Source organism: Lethenteron reissneri, chromosome 43 (assembly GCF_015708825.2).
Source record: "Lethenteron reissneri isolate LAM-NWPU_2019-01 chromosome 43, ASM1570882v1, whole genome shotgun sequence".
Classification (NCBI taxonomy): Eukaryota; Metazoa; Chordata; class Hyperoartia; order Petromyzontiformes; family Petromyzontidae; genus Lethenteron; species Lethenteron reissneri.
The window spans coordinates 1,482,997-1,499,516 of NC_083821.1; positions in this window are offsets into that span (position 1 = coordinate 1,482,997).

The following is a 16,520-nucleotide window of genomic DNA, read 5'->3' on the forward strand; positions in this document are numbered from 1 at the left end:
GTAGCAGACGGACAGAAAATATGGCATCTGTGCAGGACCGCCCTTTCCTGAAACCGCATTGGGGCTCCGCAAGCCCCTCCTCAGCGTGCCTAGCAAGGCGATGTTGAATAATCCTTGCCAGGACCTTACCCGGCACACTGAGGAGTGAGATGCCCCTGTAGTTGTTACAGTCTGTGCGGTCCCCCTTCTTAAAGAGGGGGACCACCAGGGCATCCTTCCAGTCCTGCGGAACCCGTCCAGTGGTCCAGACTGTTGTTATGATGTCATATAGGGCAGTCTGTGCACAAACGCCACCCTCCCTCAGCATTTCGCTTGGGAGATCATCTCTGCCCGGTGCCTTCCCTGGTCTCAGACTCCGGATCGCCCTCAGTACTTCCTCAACAGCTGGAACCTCAGCCAGCCACTCACAGGGGGTGACCTCTTCCAATATTTGAGGCACCGCAGCCTCAGCAGGGTTATCCCCACTTTGTGCCATGATGTTTTCCTGGCTGAGAGAATTTCCCTCCCCCAGGACCTCACAGAAATGCTCAGAAAATCTGCAAACCTGTTCCTGGGGGTCGGAGATTGGATCACCGTTTTTTCCTCTAATGATGGTAATAGGTGTGGCGCTGCAGGTTACTTTTTTGATGGAGTTAAATAGTGATTTGTGATCACGGGCCACTGAGGCAGACTCCATCTCCTCAGCAACCCGCGACCACCACCCATCCTTACAACGCCTTACGGCTCTCCGAACTTCCGAGCGAAGGCTGCGGTAAACCTCCTCATTCTCTGACGTGGGATGCTGTAGGCGATGAGAGTGGGCCTGTCGCTTTTTCTCAATTAACCTGAACACCTCCTCTGTCAGCCAGGGTTTCTGGGGAGGTCTGGACCGCGTACCCAAAGCAGCCATTGCAGCTGCATGAGTCACAGTCTTAAACCTCGCCCATTTACCCTCGACATCAGGTGGAGTGGGGGACGATGCCAACCCCAGCTGCAAGCGATGATGAAATTCTCGCTTGCAACTTTCATCAGCTAACTGAGACCAGGCCACTTTTGGTTGGAATGGGATCCTGGGTGTACACCCACCACCGGAGTGGAAGAAAGGCAGGCGCATCTTACAGATGACTAGTCGATGGTCAGAGGACAGATCAGCTCCACGGTAGGTCCTGGTGTCAAGGACATGGGTTCGCATCCGCTGGTCCGTCACTATGTAGTCCAGCAGATGTTCTTGCTTGGACCCGGCATGTATCCATGATGTTGTGTGGATGCGCCGATGCCGGAAGAGCGTGTTGGTAATTACAAGCCCATGGGCTGCACAAAAATCTAGCAGCCTCCTACCGTTATTATTGAGCTGTTCTGGCCCATGCCTTCTAATCACTCCAGACCAGGTGTCAGCATCATGACCAACTCGGGCATTGAAGTCACCCAACAAGATGACTCTGTCCCGAGTGGCCACTTTAGCCAGCACCTGTGACAGGAGGTCATAGAAAGCGTCTGACTCATCGGCTTTGCTTGCATCCCTCCACGGATGTTCGTCTTCGGTGGGGGCATAAGTAACCACGACCACCACTCCTCGCCTCTGGTTGATGGGAAGGCGAGCCCAAAGTATCCTGGGGCTTACAGCTTCCCACACCTCACCGCCATGTTCAGAAGAAGAGCCACACCCTGTTGTTTGGCAGTCTCCTGCCCCGAGTAGAGGACTGTCCACCCCTCATGGTGGCAGGAGCCAGAACCGGTCCACCGGACCTCCTGAATGCCACAGAGATCCAGGCGGTACCGGTCCAGCTCCCGACAGAGGAGTGGCAGCCTCTCCTCCGCAGTGAGCATTCGAACATTCCACGTGGCCATCCGCAATGGTTTTTTGTTGTTTCTGGAGGAGCCCCGAGGGTGAAAATTCAATCTCCTGGCTCCGCCAAATGGGGTTTGGCCAGGAGACGTCATAAAAGCCTGACCCCCCGGGGCCTCCGGCACAAGCTTATTTGTTACAGGTTTATGTTTAATTCGTGGTTTAGTGGTAATGAATTGAAGGTGGAGGGGTTACCAGCCCCTCACACCCGTCCAGAGCCCCCGTTTAGCCACTGTGGTGGTCACAGACGCCATGAGGGGAGAGGCCAATGGGCATTGGCCCTCCCCCCACAGCAATGTCCACGACAGTGTTGCCCGTCCGGCACCGCGAGGAGGTAGGAGGTTGTTTTGCCGGACCACATACACACACACGCAGACACACACACCCACGCACACACGCACAAACACACAAAGATAACCGTCCGCCGTGTGGCCTGCGTAGACTGTTGGGGGGAAGTGATGTTCAAAAATAAATCAGAGTCAAGTCCTCAAATTGGCAGAGACACGGTGCTCTCATGTCCTGCTTATAGAGGCTGAGCCAGCGGTGGATATTCCCCATTCCTATGGTGGGAGCGAGGCCCTCCACAGGGCGACCACCGTTGACTTGCTCACAAAGTGGTGCCAATTCTGTCGCCCCCAGAGGGGCGATGCGCCGTGTTCACCTACGACCAGGATGTGAACTCGCAACTGGCCCACATAGAAGGCAGCGGTTGTTGGGGAAGTATCTGTCAGGCCGGCACAAGCAGGAGGCCAGCGGTGTGGCCAGCACCACGCCCGGCCGCCTTCCCGACAGCCTCCCCGGTGCGCTGCCCTCCGTTGCCCACGCTGCTCACTATTTTCCCAGGCTCAGCACTTGCTGAGCATGCGAGATGTGACGAGACTGAGAGTACTACCGGGTGGCTTGGCCGTCCACAATCCTCTAATATGGGGCATGAAGTGTTGGAGACAACGTAACGAGCGGTTATTCGTGTTTTGACGAATTTTGCTGAATATGAATTTGTTAGATTAACATTTGCTGAACGTTGCTTTTACCAAAAAACGACTTTACATCTTCTATATCGAAATCGCCATCCCCATCCGCATCAAACTCCACCATGGAACCTGCGATCCCACACACACGAACACACACACACACACAGTGTAAAACTAGCAGCAGTAGAGCTATTCCATGCCAAACCGTTACTCTTAGAGTGAACGACGACTTGCGTCGTTTGATTGACCAATACCAAACAACCCAATGCATGTGTTTGTGGGGGAGCGGCGCTCGCCAATGTTTCACGAAGCTTTGACCAAGTTAAGGTTACCGTGAACTCCCCCCCCCCTCCCCTCTCACACAAGACCCCAGATAATCGGGAGTTGACTTATATTCTGCCGGAAAAAAATCAGGCGAACGCAGGTTTTCCATCGACACATGCATCGGGCCCTAAATGTTAATGGAAAATCCTCTCGCACTTGCCACTCGCCCACAGGTTAAACCGGCACAACCCCACATACAGCCAGGCATGCAGTGGTGTTAATGTCGAGGCACAGTGCACGTGGCTTCAGAATGCCCTCGGACGGAGCACACTGTCCCCTCTCATGCTGGATCACCACCACCACCATCATCATCGCCAGGCATGATCCACACACTCCTGGATCAATGCCTCCCGGCCCATCGGGCACCTCTCACGGTCCCACGATGTACCAGCGCTTGAGAAGATTTCATCGCTCCATCTCCGTAATGGTGGTGGTGAGCGTCCTCTCAGACAATCCATGTCGCTAACTTGTCGCGCACATTCTCGACTGCACGTCTTCGCCCTCCTCCCTCCTCTTCCCCCTGTCTCTCCAGTGCAGTTCTAAGCGCACCTCTCCACTCTTTGCGCGCTTTTCTGATATCGTTACACGGTGCGTTTTGTCAATGTCCATGCGTCTGATGCGTACGTCACAGGAGGTGGCAGCCACTCAGTTCAGCTTTACAACGTTCATCGAGTGGGCATCTGTGAAAAAGAGCTTCATAGCTCATCAGATTCTGATTTAGAATGTTGATCCCGGTCTGCCGTCAGTAACAGTCCCAGCTTTACATGCTCTGGCGTGTATTCGAGTCCTGTTCCTGCAACCGCGATCTTTTTTATTGTTTAGCGAACTCGGAACGCGTGGAATGTAAATTAGATTTCGCTCGTCTTTATCTTGAACCCCACGTTGCAACAATTTTTTTTCAAATTAATGGTTACGATAACCGGATATTGGTGGAATAATCATAATAAATTGAGTATAAAATAAAATACAACGTATTTGCTAAAAAAACGGACTGTAAAGAAAATTAATTGTAAACAAAAAATGAACCAAATCAACGGCACTTAGATCAATAAATCTATAAACACAAGTCACCTTGTACCGCACAGGGACAGCTGTCAATGGGGGTGCCCTTTGGAATGTTTCGAGCTGCGATGCGATGCAGGTCGCTTATCGCGCGCAAAGCGGTCCGAGACACCCCTGACGAATTGGGCGCGCGTTTAAAAACAAATCACGCACATCCCCAATAGTGAATGTGCTTCTCGCGGACAGTGAAAGACCACGCGCCTGTGCCTTGACCGCGGGACGGGATCACGGGGGGGGAGGGGGGGGTGCGTGGGGGGGGTCAAACGACTCGGTGAAGACGGCACGGCACGCGTGTCTGAGCTCATTACCGGGCGGCCGGCAGGGCTGACTGCAGGTGGGCTCTGCGTGAACGGGGAAATTGAAGGGAACGGAGGGGGCAGTGGGGGGTGGTCGGGGAGGATGTGTGTGGGGGAGGGGGGGCAGAGGGCACGGAGGAGGGAAGGGCGGAGCAGCAGGCCACTCAAACGGGGCAGCGCAAAGCGTCGTGGTGGGCAGGCCACGGTGGGGGCGGAGACAGTGCGGAACATGCGAGACAAAGAGAACAACATGAGGCAATGAGATGGAACGTCCGACACGCGCGCTCACACACGCACATGCCGCACGGCAGACGCGCCGCATCCGGGAGCTCGAGACACGGCGGTGGCGGGGCACGTGCGTGGCGGCGGGAGCGAGGTGAGCGAGCGGATTAGCCAGGTGTGGAGTACACCAAGACGGTGGCGACCAGGTAGACGCCGAGAAGCGCCGATCACGCACTCGCCTACCCACTGGTATACTCATTTCCCCACTCACCCACCCACACACCCACACCACACCGCAGGTCACAACGCTTCTCTTCCTACTCTTTCCCTCTCACTGCTCCACTTCTCCCGGCTTCTCGCGATAATAACCTCGCTCAATTTCAAGGAACATGCTCAGGCTCGTTATCGACCACACCTTCAAAAGCACCGCTCGTTACCCGGCCGCATGCCATTGAGCGCCCGTGGTCCCGCGCTCAGTAACCGCGACGGGAGGCTCACATTGCGCTATGGCACTACGGGGGGGGGGGGGGGGGGGCGATCACAGCTCGCCGTCATCTCAAAGACGCGGGGAACGGAACACGGCACTGGGCTCCAGGGTGGCGAGGCGATGGAAACGCTGCCATTGAGCATCGCGAGCAGCGTCCTTTGAAGTTTGCGTGAAGAGCGGCAGCCGCACCGCGGCCCCCTCCGGCTGCTCCGCTGCACGACGGCGACGTGGCCGAGCGATGCCGCATTCGCCGCTTGCTGCAGAGGTTCGCGGCCTCCTGCCCGGCGGCCGCCCAGGTTGATGGTGGGGGTGCCACGGTAACCCGGCGGGCGTGAAGGACGCCGTGGCGCTGTTCGAGTTGGCCACGCGTGTGCCGGCGGCACGGTCCCAAGTTGCCAATTTTGAACAAATATTCGCGAAATCTTGACTTAAAGTTTTCGTGACTGCAGGAATTCATATTCTCGGGTCTTTCGGTAAAGTCACTTAGATAGGTTCAAAGAAAATAACAAAAATATTCGCGACTTACACAATTACTTGACGGGGTAAAGTCACGGAGCGACGTCGCCCCCCCCATCCCCTCCGCACTGGAACTCTACACCCCCGTCTGCCGAACACCGGCACCTTCACGATCACCTTCGTGAGTCCGATTCCGATTTATTTTTTATTTTGTTCGCGTCCCAACATCTCCTCGCCGCCCCCCCCCCCGGACGCGCTGTGGAGCTCGACTTAGCGGAGGGCGCGTAACACGAGAGACCCCTCCCCCCACCGTGACACAAATAGGGCAGCAGAGTGCCGTCTTAAACTGACACCGCTCGGGCCGGCTGGAATTTGAAACTCAACTTTTCGCCCGGCGTGTGTGCGCGTGTATATATATAGATGGCTTAGCGCCGAGGGCCTAACGGGTTCGCCGCTGGCCGCTCTTTCCCCCCCTCAGGATCGTTGGCCGTGGCACGGGAGCCGACGGGTCCGGCCCCGTCCGCCCGCGCTCGCATCCGCGGCACCGCCGCTTGGCCCCGATAGCGCGGTGGCTGCCCTGCCCCCCTCCGGGGCGACCATGGCCGCGGAGTGATGGCCGAGTTCGGAGCCGCCTCCCCACGACGCCCACGGGATGGGCGTGAAACACACCGAGCAGCCTTGCTTGGCCCCGCTGGGCGTTTTTTGTCTTACTGCCCGTCTGCCTGTCTGTTCTACACTGCCCATCTAATCGTCTCTCCGTCCCCCTCTCCTCTGCCTCTTAGGTCGTTTGGCCCGTGTGCAAGTTCGTCCGTCCGTCCGTCCGTCTTTTCTGCGTTTTCGTCGGATCCAACAGCGGCGCTTCCGGCGACAACCGCGTGACTAACGGGCGCCCGACGACGAACTACGATTGCTGCCCCGTGACCGTGCGTCCGCCGAGAACGATTTACAACCTGGAACAAAGTGTTCACTGCCATCACGAGCCTAGCAACTCCGCAACACAAACACCAACTTCAAGTTAAACAGCTCAAGGGCACGGCGTGCCGACACGGCACGGACACGTCGCCGTGCGGTTTGACTCGTGCGCATTAAATTCCTGCTGCGCCGAGGACATTAAAAAACGCGAAGTTATTGCAGAAGCGCCGCACTGTACTTTTTGATGATCCTGCAGAACGAAAATACCCGGCACCGAAATACTCAGATGATGAAGCGATAAGAGAGATGCGGTAATCTAAAGGTTAGGCGTAGGATACAAGCCAGCCAATTACACTAAGACCGCCCCGCTAATGTGCAAAGAAAAGTCCGCCGATATTTTAACCCCCGTTAGGAGCCTCCGTATCGCGCTGGTTAAAAATGTTGCCAAACGACGCGACGGTGAAGGCAGCGGACAGCGGACTGGGATTGTCCCATTCGGCTGTCTCCCCCCGACACAAGGCTGCTAACTGGGGTTTACCGAGGCCTTCCGTCCGGCACGTCCGTCTGGCGAGGCCCCTGTGCGGCCCCTGCCTCTGTCCCGCGCCAACGCGAGGGGGTAAAGACGGCGGAGTCAAAGGGTGGCCGGACGTGCAGTGAACCTTGCAGGTCAGCGCTGGCAAGGGCAGTGCTTCCATCCGCAGGGGGGGTCCACCAACGCCATCGTTAGAGGGTGGCACTTCACACATGTGGACCGTTTTGCACAACTTATCCACTGAAGTTGGCTCCCGTGGGGGGGGGGGGGGGGGTTAGAATTAGTTTTGTATTCTCATTTCAATTTCGCCAAGGAAATCGTTCTAAAGCGCCCTGCGCACCCAATCACAAGTTCTGAAGCGAAGCGATTAGAGACGACTTCACAGGCATACCCATGCAAGAGACAGAGATAGGTACATCTGTAGGTAGGCAGGTGGGTGGGTAGCTGTGTAGGTAAGTAGGTAGGTGAATAGGTGCGAAGCTGGGTGGGTTCGTGTGGGTAGATAAACAGGGGAGCAGGAAGATAGGGGTGGGTAGGTTAGTTGGTGTATAGAGAGGGAGGCAGTAGGTAGGTCATGTCGGTAGGGTTGGATAAGCAGGCAGGCTAGCCAGTGAGTATACAGTCAAGCATTCAGGGCAGGTAAGCGGGGATGGCAGGCAGCTAGTCAGGCAGATACAAGTAGCAGGAAGACAGCTCGAGCCAGACACAGATAGCCAGACCCGGAGATCAACGCGCAAGCACCACGAGCAACAGGCGGCACAACCGGCACGGCCGCCGGCCCGTGTTGACGCGTCGTCATCGTCGCGTCGTCATCGTCGCGGCAGTACCCAGCGCGCTGCGGTAGTCCACGAGGTCGAACATGAGGACGGCGACGGCCGACCAGGTGAGCAGCAGCGCCAGCAGAAGGCCCCAGGCGGCCGGCGAGTGCACCAGCGAGCCCTCCCCGACGACGCCGCGGCGCACCACCTTGCGCAGGATCACCTTCTCGGCGCCGCTCAGCCCGTTCTTGCCGTCCATCGCGTGCGCCGCCTTGCCAGCACCTGCGCCGCATAGAGAGAAGTCGAGCCGCGGTGCGTGCGTGCGTGCGTGCGTGGAGACAGCGCCGGCGAGAAACCCCGATTCGCGACGGTCAAAGCGATTTCCCTGCGCGTGTGGTCATTGACCCGGCGCTGCTCATCTCGTACTTGCAGCCCTATCAGCCAATTGCGGAACCTCCGTGATTCCTACGGCGGGGGGAGAGTCCATCCGTGGGATAACCGCGGCTGACGTTACCCAAAAAGTGCCACTCGTTGTAGGGAACCCAGAGGTGTGACGATGGGCAGAGTCATCCGCCGACCAGGATTTGAACTCGTGACCTTCCGATCGCGAGCCGCTCGCTCTGCAGCTGAACCAGGAGAAGAAATGAGAGGGAATTTGGTTCGCAATGGCCGGTGCTGCTGAGATCCTAGGGTTTCAGACGAGCCGTGTCATGTGCAGGTGCTGGGTGGATGGCTACATCGCAGGACGGTGAGGGATGGCCGCGGCATGGGGAGGCGTTCACCCAGCAGTCATCGTGGCTGATAGGCTGATGGTTTCGTCCCAGTCACCGATCACTTACAGAGACCCATAGACTCGCATTGGGATCCACATTCATACAGAGAACCAAAGACTCACACAGAGACTCACAGTTTCACACAAAGACCTAAAGACTTAGGTCCATATATTCACAAGGAGACCCATAAACTTACACCGGGACCCACAGACCCAATTAGAGCTGGGGTTAAACCTGGTTATCAAATCTCGCCAGTTGATCATTCACCACTTGCTGCAGATGTTCACGGTTCGATTCCAGCAGGTAGCCCTGGTTAATGCTGCAGGTGTATTAACCATGAAACACGCGCCGTCTGTTTCGCAGTGGACATTAAAGATCCCGGGATATCATTGGAAAAGAGTAGGCCACTGTGTGTGCCGGTGTAAAAAAAAAAAAAGTATCCGCATATTACTCAATTTGGATTACACACAACATCGCCCCCTACTGTGAAACTACCGAAGACTGTTGTTTGTGAAACATAACACCTGAGTGATAAGAATGTGAGATGAGAGGGGAGAGGTAGGAGAGTGCATGAAGGGGAGTAGAGTGAGGTGAGGGATGCGGGGGCGGGTGAGGGACGCGGGGGGTTAACGCAGGCACGGACATGGGTCCCGTATGTGGGAGATGTGGCGTCCATCAACAACAACAAACAAGGCCTTGCACAAGAGCCCAGCACTTGGCTTCCACCTGCCCACACAGACAAGTCGCGTACACGCATTCTGGGAGCGCGACATCCGCGGGCTTCCAAGCGCCACTCCGGCACGGCCGCAGCTGCCTCTGCCAGCTGCGCGGCGACGTCACGAGACCTCTAACGGGGCCCAAACGAGCGCACGCTTGCCACTTCGCGTGGCCACATATGCCCAATTCTGTCGCACATTTCTGGCCGTGCGAGGCACGGAACCACGAGCCAAAGGGAGCGCTCGGAGCTGTCAAGAGCCCTCCGCGTCACAGCGAGCCTCACGAGCCTCGCGCGGGCAGGGGAGGGGGCAAAAGCACGCTGCCTGGAACTGGGTTTCAAGGCTCAATAATGCCACTGGGAGTATCGGCACACACAAACACAACGACCCGCAACACCACGTGGCCTACAGACACTTGGGGCAAGTGCTGTTCAGAAAAAAATCAAAGCGATTTCCCGGGTTGAGCCAGTGGGAAGGACATTCCACAATCCTATGATGACGCTGATGGTGGTTGTACCATGAGTCGACGTGACCTTCCGATAGCGAGCCGCTGGCTCGCCCGCTGAGCCACCGGGCCGGATGGAGTGCCGCTCGTGAGCGTTGGCTAAGGGCAGTGGCGCGCTGGATAGCACACTCACTCGGCTACCAACCTGCTGATGAATGATGATATTTATATCCACAAATTGTCGAAGCTGCATCAACTGTTTTGAGCGCGGTGTGCGCGCGAGACAACCTGTGCGCGTGTGTATACGTGTGATTTGGAGCAGCATTATAGTGCACTGCGCTACGAACCCGGCGACCCAAGTTCGATTCCCGTTCACGGCCAACACCAGTGACGATTATCTGAACTGGTCCAGGGCCTCCCCTATGTAGACTCAGCCTCGAAATGAGTACCTATTGATGTGTTAACATCATCACTGGGGAGACAAAGGCGGCCAGCCTTAATAGGCACTCGCTAACAACACTTGCCCCGACAACATATTAAAGGGATGTTTGTCTTGACACACACACACGTACATATTTACATGAAGCTTATTTTTAACTAATGAGCACATTGAGGCAAATATCTCTCTTGCACGAGAGACCAGAGGTGGAAAACAACACACGAGCTCGGAGAGAGATAACCAACACACCCGTAACACTGAACAACCTTAATAGAGGTTTTGTTGGGTTAGATCGCGTAAATATAAATGTGTCGTCAAACCCACCACCACCCGACACAGCCAATCAGTACGGTTTATTACAACTGGCAAAACGTCATACTCGAATTGTAAAAGTAGTGGGTTTACTCTCCAACGCACCAGTGTGCTGAATTAGTAACGAATCGGCACATTCTGTTTACGTGACAAACCTAGGCTGTGTCGGGTGGTGGCGGGTTTATCGACACATTTATATCTACGCGATATAACCCAACAAAGCCTCTACTGTGGATAATATTAGTCGCGAAAGCCCTACTACGTATTAAACTGACTGAACAACCTGTTAGTGTCTCATTAAAATACATCTCCGTGTACACGTTAAAAGTCATTTGCCAATGGACTGCTGGGTGAGGTCCAATCATCCCAAGTACCATGCGGGTCGTGGGGGTTTTATTTAACCACCACCTCGAGGATGTCGAGGTGTGGTTTCGCTGCCCGCTGCCCACCGCGTGTCCCTGCGGCCTGCAACAAGCTGGCGTGCACGGTAGTCACCCATGCCATCACGATCCAGGCTAAGAATCCTGCTTCGATTCCGGGGTCTGATGGGACTGGGTGCATTCCGGGTGATTTTGGTCGAAGGAAAACAGTAAAACGCGTTAGAAATGATATTGGCGAGCACGGAACACAATAAGAACACTGTACATTTCACGACGTACATCCCACACAGGTCACTTCGGGCTTCTCTCGCCACGTGACCCCCCCACCCACCGGCGTAGCCCGATTGGCCAACTGGAGCAAGTTCTGTGAGCGAGCACCTATTAAGGCCAGCGCACCACGCAGACGGCGCGGTGCGGCCAACGTTGTGATGTTTGCGCACAGCGGACTGGCCGTTATTTAAATCTGTTGACCTCGGGTCCACGATATCAATTTCCGTTCTCTAAAGCGCACGGGCAGCGTAGCGCACAGGAGCGATTTCCAAACGGATCGTTCGCATCAGGGCACGGATGCCGAGAGCCACAGGAGGAGTAACATTGTGAAAAAGACTTCCCACCGAAAAAAAATTATATATCCACGTTGGCCTTCGAGGTTCAGGGTAATTACCGCCATCATTTCCCGCACCTCCGATTAGCGCGGTTGGCTACGTATGGCGCAAAAGAAGTTCAACACGCATACGTACATTTGGTATTTACACCACGCCTCCCAATTAGGACACGTGTGGACGCCAGAGCAAAGCGGTATTTAACGATTCAAGTTTGATCCGGTGCCCAAGTGGGAAAGGGCAATGGGAATTATGATCACGCCTTTAATCCATCGCCCACAAAAAATGAAACCTTCCCTCATATGTTCTTAAAAGTCAGACAAGAATGGGACATACGCGAGCTGGGATCGAGCTCGGGGTGTCAGGTTCACAGGGCAGTGCGCCAACTGCTCTGCCACCGCTCGCTACAAAACAAACTGCATGCAAAATCCAAATTTCTAAGCATCGGTACTCACAAGCGAACGGCCAAGCCTGTCAGCCACCACAAAGACAAAGATCCCCCATATAGCCTTAACAGACTGTAGGGGCAAGTGCTGTTAGCGAGTACCTATGAAGGCCGGAACGGTACACGAGGGGGTGGGTGGCCAGCACCACGCCCGACCGCCTTTGTCTCCCTAGTGGCACAATGTTTACACACCACAACAGGTACTCATTTGAGGCTGAGTCGACCTAGGGGAGGCCCGGGACCGGTTCAGATAATCGTCACTGGTGATGGCCGTGAGCGGATATCGAACCCGTGTCACCGGGTTCATAGCGCAGCGCGCTAACCGCTACACCACCGCTCCCACACACACACAGAGACACACACGCACGCACACGCACACACGCGCGCACACGCACAAACGCACACGCACGCAAGCACACACACACACGCGCACACAAACACACACGCGCGCACACGCACACATGCGCGCACACACACACACGCGCACACACACACGTACACACACACACACATTTCCGTCACCTTGGGTCCCCGTCCAGCAGCAAGGCACGCGCCCACACAGAGGTCAGAGCAGAGCCTTAGCGGTAAAGGTGCTGCCCTGCAAGCGCTCGCTCACGCCGCTGCTGGCGGAAGGCACTCGACTAGAGGGAGCTCTCTAGAGCCCCGCTATCGAGGGTAATTTGGCCTACTCTTCCACTCTGGCCAGACACAGAGCTAGAGGTGGGGAACGCCCGCACTTAACCCCACCACCACGCGCTACCAGCCGATCGACTGAAGCCTTCAAACTGCACCCAAAAACCGGCCAAGCAAACCGACCGAGCCCTCACCGTCCGCTTTGTTCATCTCCGTCATCATTCCGGGCAGCAGCAGCAGCAGCCACCGCCGGTAACAGCGCGGAACTGAGATGGTGGCGGTGGCTTCGTTAGTCCTGTCCGTTCACGCCGTCACAGCAACGCCCGGCCGCCCCTCCTCGCAAGCACCGCGACTCTGGGTGGCACCGCCGCTGCCGTCCAAGAGGAGGGTGTGGGGCTCCTGCCACACCGGCTGCCACCCTCTGCCACCGGCTGCCACCCTCTGCCACCCGCCGGCTGAGCCGCAACGGCCGGCGCGAGCACAGAGCGCGGCGCGTCTCGAGCAAGCGGTGGCGCATGAGCTGGCGTCCAAAATAGCAACGGGCGAAATGTGGTGGTGGTGGTGGCAGTGGTGGTGGTGGCGGATGGGAGCGTGGCACTGACACCCGACACCACTCTCCGGGGCTCCTCGGGAGCTGGCGATTACGTGGTGTCGCTGGGAACGCGCGGGGGGGGGGGAGAGGGAGGCGGTGGTGGAGGTGCGAGAGCCGGAGAGCGCGTTGGGGTGCCGTGCGCCAGCCGCCCGAGTCAAGGGTCGATTTGGAGATGCCGCAGACGTCCATTCGTCCATGCCCACAGACGTGGTGGTCATCCAGCGCGTATCCTCAGAATACCGGGGCTCGTACGAGGCCAGGCTCACCCGCTTAACAAACCCCGCTATTTCCATGCAAATTCGGTACCTACTTTATCGACCCCTCGAGGGACGATGATTGGCTGAGCCAACCGTCTGATAGCGCGCCGCTCGTTCCACCGCTGAGCCACGAGTGCTGATTGGCACCGCCCTCTGCTACCGAAGCAGGGAGTGACCAGGAAGACATCTCCCTGCGTTATCACATTCACACGACGTGCCTGTAAGTGGAATCCACATACCGTGCCTGTAAGACACAATCACAGAAATTGCTCTCTTATCTTGTAAAATGTTCTTAGGCTGTGTGTACCAGGCTTTTTGGCATACGTTATACGCTTTGTTAACGAGATAGAGACTTTAAAGTGGTGGTTAAGAAGGCTCAAATGTAGAGAAGAGGCAATCAGTCAGCTCAGCTGATTATAATTAATCGAATAAAAGTAGCGGTCAATTACTTAGAACCACCATTTACAAATGACAGCCACTGCCACACCCTGCTTCCCGAAGGCAGGAAACCCCCTCCAAGCCACGCCCAGTGAGACATGGCTGATTTCGATGACGTTACCCAGTCCCATCACCTCCCGTCCAGCGGCACACACGCGAACAAAGGCGAGACTTTTTTTTCACCGATTATTTTTGTGCTATCCGATTTTGCTGCTTAATGGGACCGATAATCGGCGCAGAGATCGGCTCCTCAAAACAGCGGAGAGCCCAGCTCTGCCCTTGCGATTTCACTGCGGCGGCGTGATATTAACCAGCCCGCACTGACCGGCGTGGTGAAGTATGGCTGGCGTATCTGTCCCCCCCCCAACGGTAGTGCAGGTCGGAGCCACGGTCCTCTGTCGCACCCCGACAGCGCTGATTTAATCGAACATGACAGCGGCAGGCTAACCGATTTGACGCGAACCCTGAGCAACAGTCAAATGCTTCGCCGAGCAAATTCACTAAATGGATGTCACAAACTTCAAATAACGCAACGAACAGCATCGGAACGGACACTGCCCTGTCACGTGAGTGACACGTGAGTGACATGGCAGTGAACACGGCAGTGACATTACAGAGGCACGCCCTGCAGCCCGACTCCCAATTCCACTGTTGAAGGAAGGCCGCCCCCAATTGCTGTGTGCACTGAGCCAATCGGCCGGCCCACACCCAACGCGGTGTTTGTGAATGGCGTAAGGGGCCGTGCATAAATGACGTCACGCACCTGGAGGGAGGGGGGTCAGAAATTTGTGACGAGGGGGGGGGGTTTGAGAAATGTGACATCACATCAAAATGCATAACTTTAAATAAACATAGAATTGTTATAACACTAACTGTGATAATTGTTTTTTTACCCTTTTATCTGGCAACAAACTGACAACTTTTTTTACGAGGAGTCATGTTTGCATAGACCACAATACCTGCAGTCATAATGCAAAAAAAACATAACTCTGATAATGTAAAAAAAAATGTGTCAGTTTTGTTGCCAGATAAAAGGGTAAAAAACCAATTATCATATTTTTTACGTGCAAATGAGGTACCAATGGTGTAAACACTAATTGTTCTAACAACATTCCTACAACATCAGAGTGCAGCGCCACATTAAATACGCACTACAATGACAATAGTTTAAAGCGATTTGAAGCATGTTTTATTTTCAAAATGGAAATGGGTTTTTGGGGGGGAGGGGGCAGAGCTTTGTGACGTCATATTTGAGGGGGGGTCTGACTTTTTGTGACGCCGTGTGACGAGGGGGGGGGGTCAAAAATCGTCCAAAATCGCGTGACGTCATTTATGGACGCCCCCTAAAGACAATTTCTACATTGAAAACTCACTCTAGACTGAAGAGTAATTTCTTCACAACTGCTTTTTGTGTTTAGTTCGTTGTCCTTCCCCGCACCTTTGATTCACGTGGTTGGCAACGTACGGTGCGAAAGAAGTGCAACATAGTCCATCCATTCAAGGTCAACATACATTCATTTGCTACGGATGTTCAGAAAGCCATGCTTCGGCATCACCTCTGGCACTATTGCTATGAATGCTATAAGTGAGCTCTGTTTTGTCTGAGGCTGTATAGATGGTTTATTTACATGAACGTCTGTGATGGGATATTTTATTTATTGTTCATTCTGTTTTGCAGTAACTTCTTGCGTGGGTTTCGTGTCAATTATTTATTATATGGGTCTCGATTTAACTCTCTGAGTATTTGTGTATCTCTACGGGTCTCTATGTAACTCTATGGGTCTCTGTGTAACTACATGGGTCTCTGTGTAACTATATATGGGTCTCTGTGTAACTATATGGGTCTCTGTGTAACTCTGTTTTCTGTCAATGGTCTATATGTAATTATATGCGTCTCTGTGTAACTCTTTCGGTCTCTATGTAACTCTATGACTCTGTTTTCTATGGGTCTCTATGTAACTCTATGACTCTGTTTTTTATGGGTCTCTATGTAACTCTATGACTCTGTTTTTTATGGGTCTCTATGTAACTCTATGACTCTGTTTTCTATGGGTCTCTATGTAACTCTATGACTCTGTTTTTTATGGGTCTCTATGTAACTCTATGGGTCTCTGTGTAACTCTATGGGTCTCTATGGTACTCTATGACTCTGTTTTCTATGGGTCTCTATGTAACTCTATGACTCTGTTTTCTATGGTTCTCTATGTAACTCTAAGGGTGACGACGACGATGACGACGGTGGACTTGGGCAGCACGACTTGAATCCCACTTACAGTCGACAGCCCCGAGGTCCCCTACAGGAGCCCCTCTTATACTGTCACGTGGCCTGGCTCCGCCCCCAGCCACGCCCCCTTTCTAGAACCTACCAGCGGGTTCCTGGTGTGCCCCTTCTGTGACCTTTCCCCTAGACCCCCCTCTGGTGTGTCACGTGGCCTGCTGATGATGTCAGGGCTGCCGTAAGCCGCAGATCCCCTTCCCTGCCAGCAGCCAGCGCTATGCTGCTACATGACTCTGCTATGCCACTGCACAGGTACCAGAGAAGACTCAAAATCCCGCACGCGTGGTCTCTCAAATGACATTTTCTCTTGGCCATCTCCTGTCCGATGCATGAGGAGGTCCACAGATGTATTACGCCGCCTACTT